At 37.3% G+C, this 25,974-nt stretch overlaps 1 long non-coding RNA gene across 1 annotated transcript; it reads left to right on the forward strand.

Moving 5' to 3' along the window:
- The first annotated feature begins 15,289 nt into the window (after positions 1-15,289).
- LOC125489612 lies at positions 15,290-16,434 on the forward strand. Its single transcript, XR_007267089.1, has 2 exons — positions 15,290-15,833; positions 16,079-16,434. It is a non-coding gene; the product is annotated as an uncharacterized LOC125489612 (long non-coding RNA).
- Positions 16,435-25,974: the final 9,540 nt, after the last annotated feature.

Below are 25,974 nucleotides of genomic sequence, written 5' to 3' on the forward strand. Positions count from 1 at the left end.
AAATATTTCCATTTTACGTAATTTCCTAAAATAATTCGCACACAAGCTTACCTTATCGATTTTCCAATTGCATATTGCAAATACAAACATAATAATTTAATAAAATATGTTTGTTTTCTAATGTAAAGATTTAACAAAAATACTTTCAAAGAATAGCGGCAAACTTTTCGGCGGAAAATTGAACATGGCGCCGGCGCGCCTCCAGTCCAGCGCGCATGCGCCATAGAGATGTACCTAGTGCAATGTTCCTTGCTTCCGACCTATGCTTGAATGAAAAAATAATCGATGCTGGATCGATTCCTGGGTAGATACTTTTATTATAATCATATTCGTTTATGGTAAATACATTAGGTACTCATCGGAAATAAGTACTGATAAGGTATTTGGCTTTTGTAAGTATTCTATACTTTTCCTCATCCATACACATCTACTTTTATTACGTATCATCAACTTTTAAACATTTAAGTAAGAATATAAAATATCGTGGAAAATTTTTAGACCTTACTTAGATAAAAACCTATAGTAAAAAATGTTTAAATCATTCGAGTTCAATAATCGATTATATTCGATTACTGTCACTATTTCATGAATTTACCCCATCTCTACTCTATTTTTTTTAATCGCTTGGAAAAGTCCATAGAACATCATAGAAGCATTATGAATATTTTTTCTAGCCAATGTTACCAGTTGCAATAATGAATTATGAAAATGTTACATAAATAATAGAAATTATCACGAAAACCAATATAAATGGAGAGTATTTAATTCTTTTCATTATTTTCAACTACTATTTAGAATAATTAAATTTATTTGGAGTACTTTAAGGTTAAAAAAGTATATCGATATTTTCGATTGTAATTTCCTTATGTTCATGGCCACACTCATGGAGCCACTGACAGGACTAACTCGGAATATGGAACAGGCTACCTCGGTATATGGAAGAAACCATAATCCTACCTCGGTATTAGGGTAAATCGACATGTGTAATAAATTATATTTTTTTAAGTATAACAAATGTGTTATCAATGTATCTGTGTTAAGAAATATAAAATTTAACGTATATTCTTACAGAAGACAATATTTCACATCAATATTGATGGTTACAAATGCTTATTTTTCTTACTTACTTTCAAATGTTGCGATTTACCTCGGAATAAGGACGCGTTACCTTATATTTATATATTTACTTTATAAATATATCCCGTTCCACGGTTCCCCGTGGACATGTGATACAAACAAAAACTACCCTTATTCTTATTACTAACTAATAAAAACTACACTTTTTATTGTATTTACTTATTCATATAGCGTTGTCTATACATACCTAGTTAGGTACCTAATTATTATCCCACTTGGTTCATATTTGAATTTGAAAAGCTCAGCACATCAGCAGTATGCGCCTGATGCTGCTCAAAAGTTCAAATTTAGTTTCTCATCATACGAAAATATAGGTGTGGGAAAAGTACCACTACTATTATGTCTGGAACAAGAAACTATATTTACTCAAGAAGACGTCAATAAACATATCCGATCCGATATGGACCCGATGCGATAATTTGGTGTTAGCGATAAGATTCGGTTATCATCAGATAAGAATAGCCCACATGGCTGGTCCACGGGAGGCCCTACTCTTCATTACCACTATTCACTCACTATAAATATTATGTTGTCTTTATTTATGCTGCCTCTTACATGCCTAATAGTTGTTTTATATGCTAGGAACAAGCATCTGATGAGATGCGAGCGAGATACTCGGACCTCCAACTAGGTTGCAGTACATTTCTTCATTCTCATTCTCATACTTAGTAAGTTAAGTATAACTTTTTATAAGTACCTCCTTATACTTACCATAGAAATATATACCATTCCATATACCTACACCTAAACACTACATATTAAGGGCTGATTTATCAATGGTCAGATAAGTGTTATCTGAAGAATAAAATTGTTGCTGTCACTGTCTAATACAAAGATTCAGATGTGACAGCAACAATTTTATTCCTCAGATAACACTTATCTGACCATTCAAAAATCAGCCCTAAGTTATTAAGTGATAGGTACTTCCCACTTGCGGCATGTTTATTACAACATACTTAGTTTTAGTTTTACCTACTATCTGGTTGAGAATGCGGTGTATTATATTGTAAGATCTACAGATACCTCTTAGACTCATTATGTATTTCCTCTCAGTACTGGTTCCAGGGTTTAATTAAAACAAAGTAAACCGGTTTCGACAGCGAGCATCCCAACAACGTCCCAGCGACCGAATAATCAATAAATTCAATTAATTTTAATTATCTATTTACATGTGTTGACTATTATTGACTGTTTATACAAGATCTACACATACAGGATGTTTATACTCTTTCGTTAAATGGCCCAGTACTTATTGAAAATTGTATTATTTGATAGCTAATAACCATTATAGGCGAATATATAGGCTGTTTTCATTATGATGCTATTTATGATGACAGTCAATACCTAAGTAACCAACAAAAAAACGAATTAAACCCCGACAAAGGTACTTAAGGGTGAATATTTGGAGCGCTAAATTTGTCAGTTTTCATCGGGAGAATCTACTTATTTTTTCGAATTTTGAGGCTATATTTGTATGGTACATGTAAAATGAAATTCTCTATCAAGGCCTATTTACAGTTTTACAACGATTCATATAAAATTAAAAAATGTATGACCAGATAACACTCAAATCCCATTTATATGGCGCATCCAAACTCCAATTTCGTATACATTTTAATTCATAAGTCTTACAATGTTCGCTTTGAAAACATTAAAATATAAATCCTTTATACTTCAATATATACTCGTGAAGTCCTTAATATACATTGTCCTCTAAATATAATACAATAAAAGTTATTAAGCTTTTCAAAACGTCCGCACCATAAAAACTAATTTGTCTGGCCGTGTCTTTTCACGAACGCCACTATTGAAGGGTTGAATATTTTTGAACTTGCGTTCGAGTTCAATCAGGTCAGTCCACCACCCGTCTGCCGGCAGAGTGCACCGTCCGCGTGCGATTTGTGACGACGATAAATTGTGATAGCAAGCAGATAATCTGGACTTTGTACGGTAAGTGTCCTAATTTATAAGTCGTGCCCTACATGCTTGCTGATGATACTTCTGTTTCGTTACTTAACCACATACGTGATCACACTGTATTCTACCTTTTTCCATAACAAGGTAGATGATTAAGTTCACAATTTAATTAATAATTTATTGTTTTTATGTAAAAACTCATTTATCTGCCACTCATTTGTCTGTTTTTATCTGGTACATAATGCCAGATGAATTTGTTGATGCCAGACCAATTATAATTAAAGACTTATGTCTACGCTAGGCTGGTTTGGACACGTACTCAGGCGTACTGAAAACGTCCCAAAGGAAGCACTGACATGGCATCTCGAAGGCGGTAAACGAAGACTCGGCAGACCGCGAGTAGAAACATGGCAGCACTCTGTCAAAAAGGAAATATGCCAGGTGGGGATGTCTGGGCGGATGTAAGTAGTTGGCCTAAGATCGTAAAGAATGGTGGCGCTTCACTTCGGCCCTTTGCTCCCCAGCGGAGATTGGGAATAAGTATAAGTAAGTAAGTAGGTTGGTTTGAGCCTAGCGAAACTAGACCAGTCAATGCCATAAATTGACGTTTGGTAAATAAAGCATCTTTTTGGACAGGGAAAGTGCAAAATAGAAAACTAGACGAAGAGAATAAAACAAGTAAAAAAAACCGAGGTATTATGAAAGAACGAACAATCACGAAAGTTGATGCTAATAGCCCACAAATAATCAGAGGTCGATGGAATGTACTCAGAAATATGCGATTACCATATGGAAAAAACAAAAATTCATCCACGACAGAAACAATAGAAGCGCAAAGTGCAAAAACCACAGGAAATCTCACGGAAAATTATGATATCGGGGAAGACCATGTTAGTGTTGACCTCCAAAACATAAAATCTTATTGGCTTGATGACGATGACTCTGACCATGATTTAAATATTTTTACATAATGTTTCTGCATCGTGAATCCCTGTCGTCATCAGTGGCGGCTGGTGCCTCAAATACCCGGTGGTGCACTTTATGGGTTTAGTAATTTTTTGGAGAAAAATAGATTAACTATTACAATTAGAAATAAAAAAAATTATAAGTATATTTTACCTTATTATTATTGACGCGAAATAGCTTCTCCGCCGAAACGAAAACGACACACAGAAAGCAAAATAAAGCATTTAGTCTCTCACATCCACATAACCATTTCTTTTTATTGAACATTTGACTTTTGAAAATTGAGGTAGGTACTTATAAGTTTCATTTTTTGTTTGCACTAAAGGCCGAGGCGGCCCAGCAGTTTTAATGTCCAGTCTATTTTGCAATGTCCTATTGCTTTTTATGTAGTCAATATTGTATTTTGCACTCATTTTCACTCACACACACACATACACACTCACGAAATCTTTACTACTTTCTTAGATAATAAGTAATTAGCAAATTAATTACGTATTCGCGCGCGAAAGGTGAAACTGACAATAACATCAATGACATGACAAGTGCATCGTTCGTAGTTCACGCCACCGGTCAAGGCCACCGCCCGCGCCTCCCGATCCCGAGTCCCGTGGCGTCATTCGTATTATTTCGGCAATTTCCGGCCGCGTGCGGCGCACGAATTTATCCTAGAACTGCATACAGTTTGTACTGAGCATCTTCCGTCTCACGCGCCAGGCGTTTTCCATCCTGTTTCATACTACATGAGCGCACGAGGCCGTTTTTGTTCAAGCAAAAATAAGATCTAATTCTTTCGCAGTAGAAATCAAAATAGGCCAGCTCGATTTAATTTAACTCGTAACGATAATCAGATTTATGTAATTTCTGTTTAGGTGTTGTTATATTGGTATTTTTGTGAAGTTTTTTTTTACACGTACCTAGTATGGTGTAGGAAGAAGGAAGATACATATTTAGAAGGTTTTTAAATGGTAGTGCGTTGCACGGGCGCACTTGAGGTGCAGCCGCCACTGGTCGTCATCCCTGCACTTTCTCATCTCTGAAGATTGTTATTTATTTTGTTAAGACCAATGAAAGTTCCTATTCGTACATTCCCATGTTTGCTATTTTTTATATTAACATGCTGCTTACAATAACAGTCTCTTAAATATATTTATTTCTTGGTAACAGCATTTGAACATGCTGTTACCAAGAAATACATACAGGGTGTTGCAAAATTGGTATACTAAGCCGAAACCTACATGTGCAGCATGGTATATCTAAGCCCGAAACTGAAATCAGAATTTGGAAATTCGCGAAAAAAATATTTTTTCTTCCATAGTAAAAGTCACGTGACCAACAAAGTTTTTATAAAAAATTAATAATTTTTTTCACGAATTTTGAAATTCTGATTACAGTTTCGGGCTTAGATATACCATGCTGCACATGTAGGTTTCGGCTTAGTATACCCTTTTTGCAACACCTTGTATATTTAAGAGACTGTTTTAGATTGATAGACATAGAACAACGCGGACTCGGTCGTACTCAATGTTGATAGATAATCACTTACCTTCTTTGCTTTAGATTCTTCGAGTATTACATTTGTTTTTAAATCCATAATTTCCAATGGGTTGAGAAGATTAAATTTGATTGAGTGACGTTGAGTTTGTGTTAAAAGACTGAGTATTGTAAAGAATTTAATTTACCTCGAAACGATTAAATATTGTGTTATTTTTAAGAGCATGTTACCTAACTATCTCATATTATTTTTAATTATCCTGACTGATTTATTTTATAAAATGGTGGTTGTGTTTAAAATAATGTTAGAAGATCTGTATTTGATTTTATGTTTAAAAACATTTTTTACTTAACTTGATTGAATAAACTTGTTCTTGGGACGAATCCTTTACAATAGGTTAAATGCTAAATTGGTCCTTTACCCGTTAACTTACACCAAGTGTAAGAACGTTCTCCAGAAATCTCTACAAGAGATGTCCTACGAAGATACAGAGAACTTATTAACTATTGTCAAGTGAGAATTATTACCGTTTAATTTAACTTATTATTATTAATGTATAACTAAACAATACTTTTAACCTATATAATTACCTACACCTAACATAAATTGCCTTGTTTATAATAAATCTAACATAAAACATTTAGAAAGTAAGATTACTTAATATTTTCTGTTCTAAGATTATTTAATTTAGATTCTAAAATTGTTTAATTTAGAGCTTTTCCATCTGAAATACAGGAAAAACTCTGTTATTTCCTAGTTCAGATCAGCATTTTAAACTACCTTTAGCATTAAGAGTTGACCAATTATTGTAAATAACATTTAGCATTAAGTATTTTCTGAATAAATATTCTAAACATTTTTTGAATTAGACTTTATTTATTACGAGGTAATGAATAATTTATAATTGATCTGGCCGAGCCTAATTTATATGTCTGCATGTTCTCATTGTTCTGGCTTATTCCTCATTCGTTTGGCAGGCTCATTAATTCACTTACCGTATCTCACAAACTACTCGTCAAAACATGAGGCAAATCACATTATATAGGTAATCTTCGATTCCCCTAAGCACGAGTTTACAGCAAAAGGGCTAGAGTTCAATTTTGAAAAATGCCAGGTAAATGAGGCAAAAACACTCGTTTTCAAATATTCACCCTTAAGTACATTTACATAGATAAAATTAAAAAAAAAACATTGGTGATCTAATAAAACACTGATTCACAATGACAAGTCTTCATGATAATTATGTATATTTACATCAGACAGATAAACGACTATATATACCTATTTTAAAACCCCTAGTTTACAAACATCACCTTGTAGTTTGAAAGTAGATGAGTATGTCATTATAAAATGTATGAAAACTGGAGTTGGGATTTGGGATGCAAGAACTTGGTGCTATAAATGGAAACACCTGTTAAGAATTTATTGACTTATTCAAATCCATGGGAATTAACGACTAAGTATATGTGTAGATTACAGTTGCTTTATTATTCAGTGTTTCATAATCCTGCTAGTAACGTGGATTGATATTTTAGTAGCTCTATGCAAGTGTGCAAGCGTCTGTTATGAACCGGCACTTCAAATTTTCATAATAAATAATAAAATTATACACTAAACACATATAAGTATATAAGCAGCTTTCCCCGGGAAAAATGCAATTGACTCTACTCCTGCGTAGGTGATGCCTAACAACGTCTTCCAGAATTAGGTACAACGCCCTTTTGCACATATCGCTTTTAAATAGAGCTTAGAGCTTAGTTATAGTTACATCATATGTGGAGCTTATGGTATAGGGGCTGAGCTAATGAGATCTGCCTCGCCGCCGCCTGTAATTAATATAAGTGGATAACTCCGGCGAGTATATCAGAGACGGTATAGACGTGCTGATGGTGGAAATACATGGGCAAAGCGGCAGTGAATTACGGTTATAAGTAGATAGGTTATCTATATGTACTAGGGTTTCTGATTTCTCGACCTATTTTCGTTCTCGAGCTTCGAGAATTCTCGAGCCCAAATTCTCGAATCTTCTCGAGTCTCGAGCTTTTCTAAGAAATCCTTTAGAAAAAAGCCTTAATTTAAAAAAACCCCTATATCTCCCTTTTTATACTTTGTCAACCTAAACACAAAGAAAATACTTTACTAATACTCATAATTAGCTGTCTAGCTGGCTACTAATCACTAGTACAAGGTTGGCCAAAAGTAAACCCTATTGGAAGATGCTCTCATTTGTGGAAGCCCTTAAGGACAACATTCGACACGAGTGCTAGAATTTCTCGCTCGAAGTTCTAACTGAAGTGATGAGAAATGCCATTAAACGAGCCCGTATGGCAATCAATTGTGACGGCGCCCATTTGGCCGTTATTATCTTCTCGACTTAACAATAATATTGTAAACGTTCAAATAAACATAATCAAAAAATAGAATCGAAATTTTTTATTTACAAAAAAAATTGAGGCAAACACCATCGGATGACTTCTTTTGGTCCACCTAAACTAAGAAACAGTACGTAACTATTACTACGTTATCATTTAATCATTCATTGGTATTATCAGTACAGCACTAGCTTAAATGGAGATGAAACATAATAAATCATAATACACGCGCATGGTATGATTGGTAGGTATGCGTCTGTGTTGTTAAGCGGCGCAGGAAAATAGGAATTGAAAATTCTTAATTTTTATCTCAAGGCTCGAGAAATTCTCGAGTCTTCAGATTTTTTTCTCGTCTCGAACCAAGCCGAATTTCTCGAATCTTCTCGAGCTCGAGAATTCTCGACCAGAAACCCTAATATGTACCTACATCATATTATGTAGTCCATGTACACTAATATTATAAAGATGAATTATTGGGGTGCACGAAAGGAGCCTCCCCGAGTGATGACGACTATATACTTTTAACTGGGGGGTCACTTTATATGACGAAAACCGAAGTTTCGAAAAGCTGCTGCGCGAGCTATCTCGTTTTCGATCGATTGCACATTGCACGACAGCTCGTTCGTTCGTTTTTCGTCAGTGTAGCGTAACCCTCCTATACTTCACATAGGTACGTACGTAATCAGAATGATTAATCCTTTCCCACAGTGACCTCTAGTGTTTGTCATCGACATGGATAGAGCTTATTACTAGTTTAAAACAACGCCTCGTGGACATTTGAAACATTCTTAGAACCAGCTAAGTAGTAGCCGTAGGGGCCGATTCTGGTCATTCTGGAAATGAAGTGCAGATATCATCTAAAAATAGAGTAAATTTTATGGTTTACCTCATTTGATACTCTTGTAAGTTTGTTTAAATTGGGGTGACCGAAGGCGTGGCTATCTATCCGATCGCTAGGTTTAGCTTGTCAGGTATAAAAAATTGAACATTCAGAGATTTGGCTCAATCACTAATAAAACTCCACTGCCAATATTTTTTACTCCCTACATTTGGTTGGCAGTTAACTCTCGTGTTGTACCGTATATGTACTTAAAATATACTGTTTGAATTATATTGTAAAGTTCATGGTTATTTTCTATGAGTACTTAATAATTACTTAGTTATTTTAAATTATAATCAAAGCTCTCATTCTCATTAGTGGTCTCGTGATGATGAAATGTGTGTTTTGTAATGGGTTATTGTCCGAACATAAGTTTTGATGAATGACCACACAGTGTAAATGTAGCAGGTGCTTATTTGCCTGATAATTACTTACATACCTACTCTAATTTGGGTGCTGAAAGTATAAATTAATTTAATTGTATTTTGGTAGGTACTGCCTTTATGATTAATGATGAATGGTGATTGTGAAAGAAATACCTATATATAAAATAAATTGCTAATAAAAGATAATATGACTACCACCACAGTGAACGTTGCTGAGTTACAGCTAATCATGTAGGTACTTTAAATCTGTTTTGATTTTGATTTTATTGGTTTTTAAATATAAATTTGATAAATGATTCTCGGCGATTAAATAACCGATTTTTTTAATTATTTTTTTTAAACATCGTAGGTTTTACTTTAGGAAGAGCGTCCGCGTTTCGTCATAGTATAGATCCCAATACAAATTCATGAAATTTTATAAATTCACTGAAATACCTAACTTAAACATCGCATAAAACTGAAGAATTTTAAACTCGCATCAAATTCTTTCGCCATAACTGGCGCGGGGTAAAAATGAAATATGTTAACTGAAAACCCGGCACATTTGTGAGCCCGAAAGTTGGCAAAATACATTTGTTTCGTCTATGTATAGCATTTTATGTAGGTATATTTGTGCTTACGTGGTGCTTATCTATAGCACACTAGATGGGACCTTGTGGAAGTAAGATACAGTGGATGTCTCTGTAAATTTGACACTTGCACTACAAAATGCTCTTATGCTGGACTAATTAAGAACGTATCATATTTTAACGTTAACCCGAACCTTGTGGCGCGGCCGGGAAGCGAACCCGCGCTCGGCAGGCGGCGCACGTCCACTCATTTGCACCCGTAGCATTTGCATAGAGGTACGCATCGTGGGAGCGCCTCCACCGGCGCATCATGCCCAGTTTCCCACGTGATGATGAGAAGCTAAGCATGAACTTAAATAATACTAAACGACAACTTAGCAAACCACTCGAGTTCTGATACCAGGTGTGAAACTGACTTTACATCGATCAAGATTTAGGCGATCAGTTAGGCAAATTGATGGTATGTTCGTAAAAAATGAACGGTTTCTGGACACTTATCTATTAGGTAGGTATATGTATTCTACTTACTCTCTTTTCGTACATTTACTTGCCTTCGTTTTCATTTACCCTGGAAGCGTCTTTTGAAAGTATACTAAGCCAGAACGCAGGAATACCTATAATGTGCAAAAAATCTAATTTCTCGTATAAATTATTATTCCGCGGACAGCCTCCACTAATCCCAGTCCGGAGCGAAGTAGATTTAATCCGAGCCATAAATCTACCTCTTTTATTACTTCTCACCGGGACAAACTTTAATATTGAGATATTTGAAAATCGGAAAGAAATTTCAAAGTTCTGAGAAGGTTCTGAGTCGGTCCGCGGCGGCCGAGGTGCCAATTCAGCTGTTTCTGGAAACATCTAGAACTTAATATTCTTCGGACGACGTAAAATGGGAAATTGAACCGAGTGGAGTTTTCGGAACTTTCTCTGTAGCCACGAACAATGAACTCTCGGATGGTAAACATGGCATTCTGCGTTCTGCGTAAACCATTCCGTTACCCCTTCCTGCATACAAATTATTGATATAACTAAATACTAAATAGTACACACCGTTTCATCCACGTTTCATCACGTTACGTTTTACGTTATACGTACAGTAACTAGACCAGGGCTATGCGAAGGGTGAGGATTTCATATACATATAGGTAATAAAGATAAAGATAAAGATAAAATAAGTACTCTTTATTGCACACAAACAGAAACAGTATTACAAACATGAAAAGTAAATAAATACTTAGCACATTCGGCGGCCTTATTACTAAAAGTAATCTCTTCCAGACAACCAGGTAATGTTCATTTTCTAACTAGTCCAAACCAAGTTAAGTACAAATACAAAAAAATTGTTCCAATACATTCTAGAATTTCCCTTTTAACTAAGTAACTACCTGTTTCAAACATTATTTATTTTTCTGAAATATTCAAAATACGAATATTGTTACTTTCGTATTTATGTATTCTAAAGATTGAATCATTGTTTTTATAGAAACTCCACTTAGGGCGGCTTGCGTAACGTATGATAATTGTGTTTAAGGGTAAAATAAACACATTTAAGTTGTTAAATGCAATTAACGCCTTGCATAGCAAAAATGTTGTTCTTAAATACGTTTATCGAAGTGTCAAAGTTAAATACCCAAAATTGGCTGTTTAGCGCTGCTAAATACGTTTAGTGGCATTGTATCTGTCAAAAACGGCGGCAATGAAGCATGTCGTACCTATACCTAGTACCATTACAATTCCTAAGCTTGGACCATTTCCCACCACGCTGGACCACTGAGGGTTGGTGTGTTTACATATCAAGATGTGCTAATTCTAGAAGTGTAGGTTTCCTCGCGATGTTTTCCTTTATTCATGGTATTGCTTGATATTGGTGAGCCACTTTTTCCACTCATACTTACTTTGAGTTTTATCACAAACTGAAATGAAATTCCAACATCTGTAGGTATGCTAACGCAACGCTTTCATAGGAGAACAGAACTAGAGGTGATATGGAGAGGATAGAGGAGTTGCAGAAGAGGGAGAAATCAATTCAATTCTTATGTTTTACAGATCTTGGCATTGTTATTGTTTGTGTAGTGTCAAGTGTCACTTAGTGACAGTGTCAGTAAAATTTTGACGGCATTTGTTTCTGTTCACGCATTTTTATAGCCGTAAACATTTAAAAACTTAAAAGTTTAGATGAAAATATGCATAGAATGAAACGTAACACATGCTAAATACGTTTAGCTAAATTACAACTTCAAATGAGCCGTGCAAGACAATACAAATTGTGTTTAGTATAAATACGTTTATTGAGATAAATGCGTTTAGCTAACTAAAATTAAAATATCTTTAAATAGGAAGTCACGCAAGCCGCCCTTAGTATACATCAAAGACTATCGTAACATATATATTATACTCTAGTAGGTACCTACATCCCCTGAGTATAAAGCGTATACTCTTTACGTAGTCTCATTAGCTCCTCCAGTTCTGCTAAGTCCCACTCCGCTACAGAAAGCGAACACAAGAGTCTTACAGTCGAGACGGCAAACGGCATTATTACAGATGCCAGCATAAGTACTTAGGCACTACGGTATAGGTATAACTATGAGTAGCACCCATACAATAAGTACAGTAAACAAGTTGATAGAGTGTTAAAAAAGGATACTTATACATATTAAGCTGCAAGTGCAGTACGATCAACAAATTGATTTTAAATATATTTTATTTGATGATGATGATATTATACTATAGTTTATTATATTTTGTATTATTAGTATGTATTAGGTATATTATAATATAATGTACGAATATATTTATATATGTATATATGTCGATGAGTATATCTACTTGGGCCAGATAGCATCCTTCGAAAACAGGCAGGACAAGGAAGTCGAAAGACGCATTACCAACGCCTGGAAGAGCTTCTGGTCCATGAAAGATCTTATGAAGGGCACTCTCCCTCTAACACTCAAACGCCAACTCATCGACATGTGTATACTGCCTGTCCTAACCTATGGTGCACAGACTTGGTCTCTGACCGAACATCAGAAGTCCAAACTCAAGGTTTGCCAAAGAGCGATGGAGCGTACTATACTTGGTGTACGAAGGATTGACCGAATCCGGAACACCACGCTACGCTCCTCGACTCGTATAACTGATGTGGGCGCACAGACTGCGAAGCTGAAGTGGGCCTGGGCAGGCCACGTCTGTCGCATGCAGCCGGACCGGTGGGCAAGAATTGTCACCGAGTGGGTGCCCAGTGATGGACGTCGGCGTCGTGGAAGACCCAGACGGAGATGGCGGGACGACCTCGACAAGTTTTTACCTCAATGGCCGAAAGAGGCACAGGATCGGGACCGGTGGTCAATTTATAAGGAGGCCTTTGCCCAGCAGTGGGACACCAACCAGCAGGCTACATAAAAAAAAAAAGTATGTATTTCATTTGTATAGCTATTATGTATAAGTACCTAAGTATATCTCTGTGTCTCGATTTAAGTAGATAAACTTCTCTCCTCTCAGCCTATCGCACTACCAACCACTTTCTTGACATCACCAAAGGTTAACTGGTAGAGAATGCTACTAGCATTAAATTCGCCTTTGTACAATGTTTTTTTTTATGTGCAATAGAGAATTTATAATAAGCTGAAGGGAGGTAAAATTTTGCGATATTTTTTTCACGAATTTCCAATACTTTTCCATACTTTTTGGCTTATTACAATTATACTTACCACTGTTGCAACACTCTGTATAGTTGGGGGAATCGTATAATCGTACAATTCAGCAGACTGATGAAGTGATGACTCGCGAGAGACGGACCGCAACTTATTTCAAAATCCGCTTAGAGTGCATAGTTTCTATAGTGTATTAGTCGGGGTCTACTGAAAGTTTCAGCTTTATGTGGGTAGCAACAGACCTACAGTAACACCACGCGGCGGCGGCGACGTGGTTGCGAGGGCGCGGGCATGCAACTCTGTGCATGTCAATAAAAATGCGCTTTATTGGACGCCGCGACGCTTGCAGGCGCCGCCGTGATTACACCGCCGACACAACACGCAGTATGAGTAAGCCTGGCCTTTCCCTCCATGCTAGATGGCGAAATTCAAATTGCTTTTCTGCATACAAATTTCAGATCCAGAACCTAGTGTCTGTAATTTCACCGAAAATATTGCTCTTAGTCGAATTGGTTTGTTTGCACTGGAGTTCATGAATTTGAATTTACATTGGCTTTGTGTTCTGTTTGATTATGAGTTCTGAAAAATACGAATTCCAATTCCCGTGACGGTGGCGAGGTTGTTTGTTATTTGTGCTACTATTGGAATGCACAATATTGGTTCTGCAAAAGTAATATTTATACATATTATGTAGGTACGTAGGTTCCTCTTTATGGGATAAATTGTATTGGTCTTTTTATCAAATTTCGATCACTGCGACAAATAAGAAAGCATACTCTAATCTATCACTCTACCGCAATGACTTATGTATTACTAGCGCATTTAAAATCATTGCTCTACCGTTACAAATTCGCTTCTAATTGTCTACATTTTGCAATGCCACGCATGGCATGGAGTACGAGTCCGCGTTGTTCTGTGCTGAGTAGTTACAATCACAATAGAAAACCTACTAAAACTACGGATACGGTATGTACGAGTATACATATATAATGTATATGTATAACAAATAAGTTAGTAAACAGCTAGTGCACGCAACTTCGTCGAGTTTACATAACTTGTGTGTGGCACTTCTAAGCTTGTTTCAAACTTCAGGTACATTTGTTACGTGTGTCGCTTTATACTATAATAGTTCGCTTTACTATTATATACTTACTTCGCAGTATTGTTATTATATACTCTAACACATATGCGCCATAATGTCTTATACATAGCGTCTAGAGTTGAAATAATCAAGCCAGGTTCCACTGAGAGAAGCACCAAATTACTTCTAAACGGAAAAGGCTAGCTTAATGCCGTCTTCTGCAATATTGAAGTACCTACATAATTATTTTAACAGAGCATCAGGATATAACCAACAAAAATCGGTAATATTTTGTTCCAATTTATAATTAAATATTTGAAAAAATTTGGGGTCGTTTGTTGTCGGAATTTTGTGAATGGATCTCTTTCATTGCCCGGCAGTGTATTATACGGTATAGGTAAATGGTACTGTATGCCAGATCTCTACGATTACTACTGAAGTGTTGTTAAGTATTATAGCTAAGAAAAGGAGAACAAGATGATGCGAATGACCAGGACTACCAGGAAAACATAAATGAACTAGAGCCATCTGTTTAGAAGTCAACTGTCCGCTCACGCAACACGGACCACCTAACCCTGCAACGGCCAGCGCGGTCACTGCGGGTGTTAACCCTCACTCGGCCAGTTAACCCGTCGATGCGAACTGTGATGCTATAAATTTTACAATACAATCATAATTGACTACAAACAGCACGGCTAGTATGGCCATAATAAGACAACATGTGAAGTGACTGATTAAATTGAGTCACTTTTTGATATCAGTCTTAAATGTTAGCATAGGGTGTACATGGGACTCGTTTTATTTGTGTGATTCGTTATTAGTCCCAGTGACACTAACTTTTCTGCTCTGTGCAAATAAGTTTTTCAAATGTTATTTTTTTCCGAAAACCTCTCATTTGTGGTTGTTGTTTGTATTGTCTATGGTTTTTTGACAATTAAAATGTCACCAAACGTCAAACTTGAAGAAAATTTTGACTGTTTGGTGCTTTCGAGAGTTTCGAGTGTATTATTTTGGTAATATTACTTTGCTTTGCGCTACCCCATGGATTCATATTGGCTCATTAAACTACTTTATTGAGTTTCTTGGACATCGTCTCATCAAATGATATACGACCAAGCTTGCTCCCGACCAAGCACGCTCAGATTCCTTGGGAGCTCCTGCTATCGGCAGCCGTCGATGCATCGGATCCCTGAGACGAAGAACAAAAACAGCATGCCACCTGACTGATGACCCACCCACCGTTTACCCGGCCCCAGGAGCTAGAAGGCCTTGAGAAAAAAGCCCGGGCAGGATCCTGACGGGCGCAGAATATCATCTTCGATGCTTGTCCCACGGCCTGACTGAATAATATTTATATAATCAATGGAAGGAAAAAAACAGTAGGTAAGTGCCAGTACCCGTGACATGTTATTATAATTGGGCATATGCACACAAAACAACTCAAAAACCTTTTTTCACATGGCACTACTTGGTCGGCTAGGCCTAAACCCTTCCTTCATTGGAAGGAAACCCCTACCCCAGCAGTGGGGACGTGATGGGTTATGATGATGATGAAGAGGACAATAGGAGTCATAATCTTAGTTCATAAGTATAACTAAAATCTAATGAAACATTTTTGTTTGTTACAGAACATTGAAATTGGCTTGTAGGCAAGACGGAAGATGGTCAAAACCGGTCAGAAATTGATGCCCTAGACACGGTTGGAGAGCTCTTGTTGGCAGAAACCACCTGAAGATGGTCAGATGATATCAGCAACCTTGTGGTGATACAATGAACCGGAGCGGCACCAAACTGAAAAAGTTGAAAAACTTGGCATACATACTATGAGACCTATTTGATGACTGATATAAGCCAAGTTCAGACTGATTATTGTGATAGTTGATAACTAAGAATACCTAATATGCTTTTATGGTGTGTGAAATAGTATACTTTTTATAATTTATTAATTAAAAGTTTAATAAATGTTTTACTTACCTAAAGAAAATATTATATTTTTATAACCATTTAATTTAGTTGTACATGCTAGCATATCCACTTATTTTTTATAGTTAGTGTGTTGTTGATAAATAATAAAGCCTGACTAGGGTTTGTTGCTGTGGAGAACGGATTAGCATCAGTCGCTGACTGCCCGGTGTGCCGGACTTATTAAATGTACAGTTTATATTATGATTTACATTTCTTGAACTCCACATTTAACATTCAAACTATTCAATTAGCCACTTCATTTTAGTTAGTGTGTTGTTGATAAATAATAAAGCCTGACTAGGGTTTGTCGCTGTGGTGAAAGGACAACCAGTCATGATAGCATCAGTCGCTGACTGCCGGTGTGCCGGACCTATTCAATGTATATGATTTACATTTCGTGAACTCCACATTTAGCATTCAAACTATTCAATTAGCCACTTCATTACCTACATACTTTGACGTGAAAAGGCAAACTTTAAGTATATGGGAGACAACTGAAAATCAGTGGTTTGTTCCTAAGGGCATACATATGCACTGAGTTGCTTCCAAACAAACTAATGTCTATCTATCTAACTTCTTAGCACATGTGAGCGACAGGATTTGAATCCACATTTCTTCCGTGAAGGGCGGGCGCTTACCCGTCTGAGCTAACACCGCTACATATAAGTAAATATACTTTAATGTATAATTTTAGTCAAATAAAAAAGAAGATTGTGTGTTTTGACAAATGTTGTTTTTAAAGCATTTTCAACGGGTTATTAGAGTCCCGGATCATCCTCCCTATAAGTATTATAGTAATTTTCCTTTCCTGCATCTCTTCTTGTAGAGCAAGGATGAAATTAACAAAAACTAAACAAATAATTATTTGTGTCACATGTTATCACCACCTTCGAACTTGAGTGATATAATGCTACCTAAACAAATGTCAAACTGAGACATGTGTGGATAAATTGGTACACCCATGTTAGGAAATAAGACAAATCTTCCAATCTCGCTGTCAAAATTGTAACTCACATCTTGTAGTGATTATTTCGTGTTGGCCATGTTAGCGTTTGTGAGGACAACTGGTATCACACAATTTGTTGCAACTAGCTGTCATTTATATCTTGTCACCGCCATACTGTGCTACGCGTGCAGACCGTTTAATTAACTGCATGGTCGACAAGTGAAATGAATGCGTTTCCGCGTAGGTACTTACTGCTAAGTTCACACTGGTACGCACCGACAAACACAGAATCTTGGCCTGTGGTCATTGAGTATTGCGTGTGTAACTTAAGTTTTAGTTTGAACCTAATGAAACATTATTTAAATACTTTCTCCTACTTTAAGATATTAAAAAAGCGGTTAGTGCATACCTCGAACTTTTGAAGTTAGTTTATTACTTTTTCTAGTTATATAAATCGATTTATCTCCACAAATGGTGTTATTTACGAGCGATGGGCAGAGAAGTTGCGTGCGCGGGCGCAGGCAGTCCGGATATCACGCATTACGTCGAATATTCTCGATATCAAACACAGATTATGATGAATGGACCCCGCCTTCCCGTGGGAAACACTTCACCAATATCGAAAGTAGGTAGGTACTTAATTGAAGTTAAATTAATGATGATAAAACCGATTAAAACCAGACTTGAAACCATAGGCCAGTACGTTCAGGTAGGTACTTACAATCCAATTAGAATAGAATAGAAACACGACTTGACTCCTCATTTCCACTGAAATATCAAATATATTTTTGTCAAGTAACAAAATAAAGTTTTATCCTTTATGGGCTCTCCGGACAACATGAAAATGACCTTTAATTTCAACGGCAGCGCAGATAAAAACCCGAATAAACGAAATAGGCGTAAACAACCCTCCCGAGATTAACTCTGTCCTTTACCCTTGAAACTTTATTCAGTTGGCCGGGTAAAGTGGCAGTCGTCACGTCCCTCCTTGCGCCGGACAAGCGCCACTAAAACTAAACCGAAGATAACATCGCCAAGGAAAACAACAAGGCTGCTTCCCTCACCCGTTTTATTTAGACAAGTAATAAATTGGCACGCTTTCAGATTACTTGCTGATCTAAAATACGTGACGCCACCCTGAAACCGACTGTTTACCGCTTTGCTAAAGCTTCAAATTAAGTATTGTTGGCCCTTTGAGAGTTAATTAAGAGTTTATCTGAAGCCCGAGATTCATCGGCGAACGTTCGCATGTGTGGGTGTGTGTTTGTGTTCTATAGGCAGGTACTACGGTGGATGTTGATTTTTAATCGTTATTTCATATCTAATGCTTATTGGAACCCCTTCCTACTGGACTCTCTTTTTCCTCGTCTAAGTATCTACCTATAATAATACTTATTAAGTACATGTGGTGAAAATGGAGATTTGTATCATTACATAGTGCGATTTAGTCATGCAATTTCGATAGAATAGCCAATGAAAATGAAGCAATTTGTCCAGGGCTTAGATAAGTTTGTTAGCTACATTACACTTGTTCGTACTAATTCGAAGCGAGCAACTCCAAGTTTTATTGAAAGAAATTGGAAGATGTAGGAGTTTCGCAGTTACGAGCAAAGTTGCGTACAACTTCGTTCATTACTCATGCCCTGGCCGGACGCAGCCAACCTCTCCGGACGTCTCTTAACATAATAACTCTTCATAACATTATTTATTGTTCTTCCCTTCAACTTATGGTGGTTGTTTGTCCGCGTTCCGGACCAAACCGAAAATACCTAAGTCGAATTTATCTATCGATTAATGTCCGTTGATTTATCGAGAAATCTGGCGGCTACAGAGAGGGCAACAAAAACTATAGTTCCGAATTGGAGCCTGTGATTTATTCTCTGAATGAGGTCCCGGGGGCGGGGCGCGGGTGCTACTGAATTAAATGTTACTTAATTGTGGCGGCGCCATCGCGCCCGTTGCTGGGGACGTTATTTTTTGCCGCTAAGATGGAGTGAATGTGTCGAGTCACCGCCGCTGTCTCGATGGAGCTTGAGAGCTTAATGATGTCCCCCGGGGACGCCGCGACGCTCGCAGGACTCTCTCACTTTCCTTCTTATTACCGAGCATAAAGCTACGTGAGAATGAGAAATATTTAAGTATTTTACTTCACTACGCTGGCGGCGGCGTCTAGAGATAATACTGTCCCATTTATCTGCGATAAACCTTACACATGAAGCTTTTACACAAACCCCGGAGGGCTTAGCCAGAATGTGTTTTGTTTTTAAAAACCGTATAACATTTTATAAGAATTCGCTATTCCCTTAGGAGTCGGAGACCCTCATCAAGCGAGAAGTTAGGTCGTCGGTGACGTAACTTCTCCAGAGAGACCTACCGCTGAAGACGGAGCCAGGTTTAGGTAGAGGTACTAGGTATATGGTTTCGTCATTCTCTATAAATTTAATCACTTACTATTAATGGATGCATGACCCCTTTTATTTCCTAGAGCTGCGCTTTTCTAAAACGTTTTCCACATGTCAGCGGTGAGAGGCAGTTATTTATCCAATTTGCCGGATGGGCGGAACGTTTTGTTCGCGGCCTAAAATTTTATCCGACGTCAATCGGTTTTTAGGCTTTTCTAGTCGGAAACGCCATTCCCTATTGTGGGTGAATGAAAAAAGTTTTACACAAAAGCCGTTTGAAAAATCAGGGAAGTTGGGGGAACTAAAACTGAAATTTGTAGTCGAAACTCTCGATGGGTAGTTATTTACGCATAATTCTTATGCATTGATAATCATCCTAACGGCTTAAGCTGGCTCATGTCTATGGCTGCATTCAATAGCGGAGACTATTGCAGTTGTCATTTCCCAACTGAATCTCTGGCTGGCAGACAGGATCTAAAAATATATTTTATTAAGTACTTGATAATAAGTACCTAATTCAGTACAATATTGTTATTAATTTGAGTAGCGGCACGTGCCCGGGTGGGGAGGTGCGGCGGCTGCGAGCGCGAAGTGGCCGCGTTATTAGTTTACGTGTCTCACAATTAGGGTTTCGTTTTTCCCGACCTTTTTCTGTTCCCGGGAAACGGGAATTTTTTTCAAGATTTCCCGGGAATTCCCGGGAAACGGGAATTTATTTTAAATGCTTGGTTTTGCTATTTTCGGGTATCAAAAGTCTATTACAACACTTACAATTTAATCAAATATACTGTTATCACTCGTATACGTAGAAAAAAGCAACAGTCAGATAAATTAACAACCAAAATTATAATTATTTGTTTTACATGCCAAATCATTTGTTTTTCTTAATTGTAAATTAAACAATGACCAGTTTGAAAATAATATTATGACATATAGGTAATTGAAATAGAAAATTCATTACACTTGAGGTAATGTTTTAGAAAAATTTATTCATTCAACGATTTATCGCTCAAACTACTTCTTATTTTGTTTTTTTCTATGCGTTAGTAATTTTATAAAAAATAAAAGCGGAGACAAAACGGGGACATAAAAAAAGACAGGCGTCACACTAGCGTTATCTTTTAAATACTCTTTGGTCACATATGTAAAAGTCGATCAATTGTTTGGTTTTCGGTAGGCGGTAGGACCAACAGATAATAAATATGAAAATATTGAATCAGGAAGAGGTGAAACAAGGTGATGTAGATGAGTCATTTATCTTTGCAATGCAGCTGCGCGAAAACAATAACACGTATGATTTTCCAATAATTTACAACAAAACCGAGTTTCTGATCGTAGACGACAAGCCTGCCGATATTTTTTTTGGTTTAAGGTAAGAGAAACAGTTAAATAAAGATGAAAATATAGCATAGAATCGATTAAAAACCCAACCCGGGAATTCCCGGGAATGCTATTTTTTTCCCGGTCCCGGGAAGACGGGAACGAAACCCTACTCACAATGGACGTATGTCGAGCTCACGGGGTGACGGCGGCGGCGGCGGCGGCGGCGGCGGCGGCGGCGGCGGCGGCGCCCAGGGGACGATCTTATTATTTTTATGTCTCCCGGACAGTTTAACGCCAGCTGACATACAGTGGAAGATACACAAAATATGATAAGTACATGCAGCGTCTTTCTACCGTTGCTTCGTGGGTTATTTCAACGATAATTCATTACTTAAGAGTATTTTTCTGTTTCGACTTGTACATAACATGTTTTGGAACTATTTGTTACTCGACCTATTTACTTATTTAAGTAAGTACTTACTTACAAGATGTTGAACAAATATTATGACGTCGTTAAAATTTCATTTTAGTTACGTGACCAACAAAATTCCTGCAGACAAGCATCGAAAATGATTGGAAGTCCGTTGATTATTAAAGCGCGGACAGGAATATGACGTCAATATCTAGATTTTTAGCTCATAGGACGCTCGAAGGCTACGATACGATACTATATGATACGATATGGATATCTGATACGGGGAAATTATACTAATGCATAATGCGGACCCAGCCATATGTAATCGTTTCGAGAATGGCATAATACAGTCATTCATGCCAGCGAATTAGATTGTCTGTGTTATTAAATTCATTTGGTCAATTCGACTTTCTTTCGCTACATTTTATTTTCACCTTTAATAAATTCAATATGTGTAAGTAAGTAAGTACTGTGTTGTATTTCTAGAAGGTGAAAATAAATGTAGCAAAAGAGAATTGAATTCCTGAAGCACGTAAGTAATATAATAATAAAATACGGAATATGATAACAAAATAACTCGTTTCTCAATATGTGAAATGTATATGTAAGGGTCTGAGAGCAAATTACACCACGTGTAGAATGTAAAAGAAAAATTTCGATACAATTGGCCGTATTAGGTACCTACCTATCTACTTACTATGAATCTACCAATTGAATATTTAGGGAAGGCGCTCACTGTTCGGGCTCAAGTGTGGGAGCCTGAAAACGCCTGTTATTAATATTTGAATAAAGGATCTGGTGCGTAATTCGCACGAGCACACATTTGCCTACCCGGCGCGGTTATTCGAGTCAATAAATCGTAAGCAACATGTTATGAAATATGAAACGTCGACAGAAAACCCGAGCATTTAGTCGTACCTGGCTAATGCTGAAAGGAAATAAATTAAGTTGTTTGAAGATGCTCCTTTCCCGCGTTTCCACTTCGCTGGCGTTTGTTTACAAAGTGCAGAATAGGAATCTGTCTTACTTTATTAGAAGTTATAACTTAAGATGTAAGAAAAGTAGGTACATAGGACAGTCAAAGGCTAATTAAAAATGGTTTAATGCGTCTTTTAAAACCGAAGCTGCTTGTAGAAGTTTTTTTATACATAGGTAGATAAAAAGTACAGCAGGTAAGTAAAATGTTTGAATAAATTAACATACGCTACGTTATAAATACTCTCTTATTTAACCACTCGGCCAAGTCGGAAGTGTGCAGTATTGAAGTGGGAAGCGCTGGTTAATAACTCCCTCGGGATCGCCGCTTCGGGCAAAAGTAGTTTTAATAATTACCCTGAGACCAATTAAAACGCTTTCCTTCTCAAATGCATAAAGTTCGACTTAATGCTCGGGAAATAAAAATTACTTACAAGTATTTTTATGCGCTACGTAAAACTTTAAAATGGGTAGCCCTAAAATAGGCATCTGTAGGATTGGCTTATTTCTTCATAATCATGAAAAATATTCGGCCGTATTGAGTGTCCTTATAATTAATAATAATTTTGACTAATTTCGAGCACACTGTTAAATGTCTAATATGTATATAGGTTCGTTGCAGCACCCCCTAGCATGTAGTAATAACAGTATTCCGCTGAAATGGCTTATTTCTTCAGTATCATGAAAACATATTCGTCCTTATAAAAATTTGCTTCTACTGCTATTTTCACGGCGGTATCATTGGGTGCCTGCCTACACTATTATGTAGTAACTAAAGTGCTTATCTACTTATTAGATACCAAATAGGTTAATTATGAGACATGAGCTTATATAGATCTCTCCGAGTATAAGCAACTAGGAGTTTCGCCAGAAAGCCGAGGAATTTAATTTAAAAAAAAAACACTCACACCTTGTACTAATGTACTCCCTTGCGGGGTAGGCAGAGGTGCATGGCTGGGCGGGCCTATTGCCATTTTTTTACTTAACAAAAAAATATAAGTAAGTACCTTTATTACAGAGCACAATCTGTAAGTACATGACTGACAGATACACGTAGATTCCATAATATTGAAGACAATGAAATGTAGAATATAGCTAGTTCTTGAGCACACTCATTGTTCCCGAGTGCGACATCCGCCCCTTCAATCAATGTCATCATCATCTCATCACACCGTTACTTGCTGCCAACTCCACTAGGAGTAGTAACCAATTTTCTATTTTATAAAATGGAGATTGACATTATCTCGCATCGCTATTAGAGCTGTTACTGTCCCAGTTATACCAGAATTATAAAAAGGTATTATGGAAACCAAAATTTTGATAAGTAAACTACCGATATGTTTGTCTATAGTTGATACATAAATATAGTTCAATTATCCCATCCATGGGTACCCTCGCTTAACAGTGACTAATTTTAACTACCTGCTGGCACTTCACGACTTTGTTATCGACGTTAAAAAAACGTCACTATATCGCGAGACGCCATAGATACGGCGCAGTGATTGGTGGAATGGAACGCGCAGCGCATTAGACGAGTTTATCTGCGTCAATAACGAACCCGTGTAGCGGTAGCTGGAGTGGAGTAGAGTGGGGGATAGTCTCCACGGGGCGGGTGAATGTTGACCTGACCAGGAACTTCGCGCAAATCAAACACAACTGTAACGCCCAGCAATTCCTGAATGAGAATTTCATTAAGGTAACTTAGCTACAGTGGCGAGCGGGATGGCTGGAGGGTTACTCTATACTGACGAAAAACGAACGAATCAGAGCTGTCATGCAAGTTTAATACCACGAGATAGAGTCGTGGCTCGCGCTCCGAAACTTCATTTTATGTCATCTAGAGTAACCCCATGGCCCCGGGCGTATCTAACACTTTGGCCTTTGCGCTACCGTTTGAAGTTTTGAACGTCACAACTCGAAGCTCGAATTTGAACGGTAATAAGTTTTGGTTGTCGACAGGGAGTTGGGTACATATGACTTTACCTTGTGGTCGATCACTGATAAAGTCCACCTGTATACAGGCTTGGTACCTAGGTAATGAAGGTATATCTGACTGATGTGATAATACTTATATTCTTCGATAAGACATACAATTAGCTGCTAATAATGTATTTTACGAATTTAGCAGCTAACCTATCTACACCACTACCCTTATCATTATCATACCTCTTTTATAAATTTTACTAGTACCTACGCCTACTTAAAAATATAACCTGTTTTTTTTTTGTTTAAATCTATGTAAATTAATTCCACGTCATTTAAAGTTTCCGCATGAAGCAATTGCTTGTCGGTGTAAGCCCTTTCCTCCCCGCGGGGGAAGAGACGGCTCGCTGTCAACATTCATTATAAGTCATAATCTGTAGCACCCCATTTTGCAGGTTTCTGATTCACAAAGTAAAGCCTTACAAATTATTATCCCATGGCCAAAAAATCGCGAGTAAGTACCTGCTAATTATTGCGTTAGTAAATTGCGTAATTTAGATAAATGAATGCCTTTTCCCATCCATACCATGTTAATCATCTAAAAACCAATGTAGATTCGTTACAGCGTGCCTAAGTTAAATATTATTACCTACCTATTTGTTAAAGTGAATTTGTTGTGTCGGTGGTTTTTGTATTCTTCAAAGAGGTCAAGTAAACCCAGGAAACAAGCTTTCCTGTCTCATTGACTTCAGCCCTCACATCAATATCGGCAGACATGCAAAACGAAATGAGACATCACATAAAAAGATCGAATCCAATAGACATCCTATGGCGCTCGTTAGGTTGGTACGGGTGAAACTTAAAGATGAAAAGAGTGAAAAGATGATTGATTCGCGGCATTATTTCATTTGGCGCAAGTCGGGACCCTCCGCCACTTGATCCCATTGCGAGATGCGAGTAATCCGATCAGTCGAGTCGTCCCTCCCTAGTTCACAGCACAGACAGACAGACTCAAGCGTTTTCACGCGGGACGGATTCATGAAACTGACAAATTGCGTTTTATTTGACGTGAATAACGTGATATGATCTTATGAAATAAAGAAAAAATACTTAGGTACTTTTACATAAGCTTGCTATCAAGCTCTATTCGTAGGTCCTGCCTATCAAATACCACTGTTAATACCGCGATCGCCATTTTCATAAGTACTTATTGTTTCTTTATCTTCAGTGTGGTAATAAGTTTTTTCTATCCTAATGGATGTGCAATAATTTGCACGATCTAACAAAAATCACAATCAACTTTTCATCAATGAAATAATAATTTGAAAAGTTAATAAGTCGGTCGGTACAGGATCGTCGTCATTTACATACAGGGCAAAGGTACGATAGGCAGTCGGTACCAATTCAGTTCAAACGATGGAGCATGAAACAAGAAGTGGCTTCGTGGAGGCAACTAGGCTCTGACGCTGACCGATGACGCTTTTCCAATTTTCCGCGTGTCGGCCGCAGCCAGCCTCCCCCCTCCCTATACCCTACCACAATAAAATACCAACCGTAAAGGCTTTCTCCTCAATT

This window comes from Plutella xylostella, chromosome 15 (genome assembly GCF_932276165.1).
Source record: "Plutella xylostella chromosome 15, ilPluXylo3.1, whole genome shotgun sequence".
Taxonomy (NCBI): Eukaryota; Metazoa; Arthropoda; class Insecta; order Lepidoptera; family Plutellidae; genus Plutella; species Plutella xylostella.